At 48.7% G+C, this 4981-nt stretch overlaps 1 long non-coding RNA gene across 1 annotated transcript; it reads right to left on the reverse strand.

Annotated features, from left to right (window-relative positions):
- Positions 1-4220: 4220 nt before the first annotated feature.
- LOC140207748 (uncharacterized) lies at positions 4221-4765 on the reverse strand. Its single transcript, XR_011888641.1, has 3 exons — positions 4719-4765; positions 4405-4481; positions 4221-4298 (listed from the first exon to the last, which is right to left on the reverse strand). It is a non-coding gene; the product is annotated as an uncharacterized lncRNA (long non-coding RNA).
- Between the last annotated feature and the right edge of the window lie 216 nt (positions 4766-4981).

Consider the following 4981-nt stretch of genomic DNA (forward strand, 5'->3'; position numbering starts at 1 on the left):
GATAATTGCTAGGTTTGCTCTTAAATCACCTTTTAAACAATGGAACATGAGCAGTACGCCAATCCTGCGGAACCATCCCCGTTTTTAATGACATTTGAAATATTTCTGTCAGAGCCTCTGCTATTTCCACATTAACCTCCCTCAAGGTCCCAGGGAATATCCTGTCAGGACCCAGAGATTTATCCACTTTTATATTCCTTAAAAGCTCCAGTACTTTTCTTTAATCATCACATTTTCCATAACTACCCTGCTTCTTTCCCTAACCCTGCACAATTCAATATCCTTCTCCTTAGTGAATACCAAAGAAAAGAAATTGTTCAAAACCTCCCCCATCTCTTTTGGCTCCGCACATAGCCATCCACTCTGATTCTCTAAGGGACCAATTTTATCCCTCACTATCCTTTTGCTATTAATATAACTGTAGAAACCCTTGGGATTTATTTTCACCTTACTTGCCAAAGAAACCTCACATCTTCTTTTAGCTTTTCTAATTTCTTTCTTAAGATTCTTTTTACTTTCTTTATATTCCTCGAGCACCTCATTTACTCCATGCTGCCTATATTTTTTGTAGATATCTCTCTTTTTCCGAACCAAGTTTCCAATATCCCTTGAAAACCATGGCTCTCTCACACTACAGGGTGGGACTCTGTGCTGGAGGCACCGCCACTGTTGCTTTCCCCAGGTAGGCTGTCCCCTGCCCCCCCAACAGTACTCAAACAGGAGTACTTCTTGTCAAGCGGCAGAGCCACTGGGGTATTCCCTAGTACCTTATTCTTCCCCTTCCCCTGACGAAACGTGACCCACTAGTCTGCCTCCCGTGGCTCCAGTGTGACCACCTGCCTGTAACTCCTCTCTGTCAAATCCTCACTCTCCCTGACCAGACGAAGGTCATCGAGCAACAGCTCCAGTTCCCTAACGCGTTCTCTGAGGAGCTGCAGCTCGGCGCACCTGGCGCAGATGTGGCCATCCGGCAAGCTGGGAGACTCCAGGAACTCCCACATCCGACACCCAGAGCAAGCTGCCCTCATACACATACTTCCCCCTCTCCTCAAATAACAGGAAAAAATGAAAACCAAATCTACTTTGCCTCGCCCGTTTCTGACTAAGCCCATTCAGCTAAAGCCCTTAAGCCTTCACTCTGCTCCCTGCTTACTCTGCTACCTCCCTCCTCACCCAGTCTCTCACTCCCTCCCTCACTCCTCACTCGATCTTTCACTCCCTCCCTCTTTCACCCATCACCCAGTCTCTCACTCCCTCCCTGCTCACTCGCTCTCTCACTCCCTCCCTCCTCACTCAGACTCTCAGTCCCTCCTTTCCTCCTCACTAGGTCTCTCACTCCCTCCTTCCCCCCTCACTCAGTCTCTCCCTCCCTCCCTCCTCACTCGGTCTCTGACTCCATCCCTCCTCACTCGCTCTCTCACTGCATCCCTCCCAGTTTGTTCTCTCTGGATGTCATTCAACATGTGGTCCGTCTCTACACTTCTCACCCCTCGGTCTCTCTGCATCCCTCTCCTCTCTTCCCACCATTCCTTCACTCTCCAGTCTCTCACACGACTCCCTCGCTTTCTGCTCAATCCCACCCTCTCCCACTCCAGGAGATGGTTTGACCACACTGCAGGCAACTACCTGGAAATCTCAGCCTGTTGTGCACTTTCTTCACTCAGGACGTCCCAGAAATTCACAACATCACCCAGTTTCAGTGTCACTGGGGAACGGTGACCTACCTGTACAGTACACAGTGCTAGAGCAGGGTGTCGGCTTCAGCTGATACACAAAGTAATCGGAGCAGTTTTTCACCCTGATCTCCCGGCTCCAGTAACAAGTGTATTCACTCCAGGTGAAACAGATGGTGCGGGTCACCTCGCCCTCTCCCACGTCGGGATGGGTACCTGGAGTGACATTTATAAACACTGTAAAATATTCCCAATCCCACAGTCATCAGTGTGACCCTCTGCTAAAATAATCGTGCCCCAATGATACAAACGCTCCGCCTACCGTTTAACCAGCCTGGGATCACACCAGAGCAGCGATCCTCTGGTAAGACGGTCTCAGGAATCTTCCATCCTCCAGAACTGAAATATTAATCAGACAGTCAGTCCCTAACCTGAGGGGGGTTTATTTACTCAGAGGGCCATGGGAAATCGGACTCACCCTGTCTGTTCAATGAAACCCCCAATCCTGGGAATTCCCTCTCTGTTGTATCTCCCCCTTGTCTCCACCCCGAGAATGTGGGATCTCCCCTCTCCCGGTATTTACTCCCTATCTCAATGTGGTCACTGATGATCCTGGTCTCCCTGCATTTCCCATTCACACACTCCTTGTTCCCCTGTTTACATTCCCCTTCTGTGTCCAGTTTCTCAGTGATTATCTGCTCACTTTACCTGTTAAATCTGTACCATCCCACTTCAAGATTTCCATCACCCATCCATTGTCCACCGGTACACTCAGTGTGGTAACAATCCGTACTCCTCCAGGGCTGATCCAGGATGGTGTGGGTTACACACGGATCACTGAGTGTGGAGTCTGTGACTGAGAGACAGGACGATACTCAGTGTTAACGTGAAGTTCAGCTCATCTCCCACAACCTCCCCCATCTGTACCTCCACCTTCAACAACAGCAGAAAACCAATAATCTCCTATTTACTCTCTGACAAAACACAATATCCCTTAACTCAGCTTCATCACCCTCCCATCAACTACTTATTACACCAACGATGGCCTTACACCCATCAGGTCCATGCCAGATCCAGCAGACCATTCCCATCTCACCTCCTTCCATATATTCCCACCGTTTGTTCCCACTGACTCCTGCCAATGATTACTCCTGTCGTTGGCCCAATCCCTGGAACATTTGACAGCAGCCAATTAACCTGTACATCTTTGTGTGGTGGGAGCAAAGCCACACGATCACAGGAAAAATTTGCAAACTCCACACAGACAAAATAAGCTGCAGGGCTTTTAAAAAGGCAGCATCCATTAAGAAGGTCCTCTATCATTCCAGGATGTGCTCTCATCTCCTTGCAAACAATCAAGTTGGAAGTAGAACAGCCTGAAGACACACACTGAATGATTTGGGAACACCTCCTTCCCCTTTGTCATCAGATTTTTCAATGGACATTGAACCCATGAACAACACCTCTTCACATTTTTTCTCTTGTTCCACTAGTTACATCACTTAATAAATATATAAATTGACTGTAATAGACAGGATTTTATTATTGTGTATCGCAATGTACTGCTGCCACATAATGACAAATTTCACGACATACGCTAGTGATATTAAACCTGATTCTGATCCTGAGAGGATGTTGGAGGCAGGGGTTCAAGACATAAACTGGAAGGCAGATATACAAGTGTGCTGGAGTGTCAAGGGAAAAAATAAGAAATAACCAATGTGTCGTTTTTTACCCTGTCCCAATTGTTTATAATTTCCGTCTCCAGTCAGTCTGTCATACCTCTCTCTCACTCCCCATCTTTCCCTACCACTCTCCCACCTTCCCTTTCTCTATCTCTCCATATCTCTTTCCCCTGAACATCTGCTCACTTTCTCTCTGCCACTCTACCTCACGGTCACTCCCTCCCTCCCAACTCCTTCGGACTCTCACTCCCTCCCTTCCTCCTCACTTGGTCTCTCACTAACTCGCTCTCTCATCACCAGGTCTCTCACTCCCCACCATCCTTACTCAGTCTCTCACTCCCTCCCTCCTCACTCGGTCTCTCCCTCCCTCCTGCCTCACTCGGTCTCTCACTCCATCCCTCCTCATTCGGTCTCTCCCTCCCTCCCGCCTCACTCAGTCTCTGACTCCATCCCTCCTCACTCGGTCTCTCACTCCCTTCCTCCCAGTTTGTTCTCTCTGGATGTCATTCAACATGTGGTCTGTCTCTACACTTCTCACCCCTCAGTCTCTCTGCATCCCTCTCCTCTCTTCCCACCACTCTTTCACTCTCCAGCATCTCGCACCACTCCCTCACTTTCTGCTCAATCCCGCCCTCTCCCACTCCAGGAGATGGTTTGACCACACTGCAGGCAACTGCCTGAAAATCTCAGCCTGTTGTGCACTTTCTTCACTCAGGATGTCCCAGAAATTCACAACAACACCCAGTTTCAGTGTCACTGGGGAACAGTGACCTACCTGTACAGTACACAGCACTAGAGCAGGGTGTCGGCTTCAGCTGATACACAAAGTAATCGGAGCAGTTTTTCACCCTGATCTCCCGGCTCCAGTAACAAGTGTATTCACTCCAGGTGAAACAGATGGTGCGGGTCACCTCGCCTTCTCCCACGTCGGGATGGGTACCTGGAATGACATTTATAAACACTGTAAAATATTCCCGATCCCACAGTCATCAGCGTGACCCTCTCCTAAAATAACCGTGCCCCAATGATACAAATGCTCCGCCTACCATTTAGCCAGCCTGGGATCACACCAGAGCAACGATCCTCTGGTAAGACGGTCTCAGGAATCTTCCATCCTCCAGAACTGAAATATTAATCAGACAGTCAGTCCCTGAACTGAGGGGGGTTTATTTACTCAGAGAGACATGGGAAATTGGGTTCACACTGTTTGTTCAATGAAAACCCCAATCCTGGGATTTTCCTCTCTGTTGCACCTCCCCCGATCCCGGTCTCCCTGCATTTCCTATTGACACACCCCTTGTTCCCTTGTTTACATTCCCCTTCTGTGCCCAGTTTCTCAGTGATTATCTGCTCACTTTACCTGTTAAATCTGTACCATCCCACTTCAAGATTTCCATCACCCATCCATTGTCCACTGGTACACTCAGTGTGGTAACAATCCGTGCTCCTCCAGGGCTGATCCAGGACGGTGTGGGTTACACATGGATCACCGAGTGTGGAGTCTGTGACTGAGAGACAGAACGATGCTTAGTGATAATGTGAAGTTCAGTTCATCTCCCACGACCTCTCCCTTCTGTACCTCCACCTTCAACAACAGCAGAAAACCAATAATCTCCCATTTAC

This window comes from Mobula birostris, chromosome 13 (assembly GCF_030028105.1).
Source record: "Mobula birostris isolate sMobBir1 chromosome 13, sMobBir1.hap1, whole genome shotgun sequence".
NCBI classification, from domain to species: Eukaryota; Metazoa; Chordata; class Chondrichthyes; order Myliobatiformes; family Myliobatidae; genus Mobula; species Mobula birostris.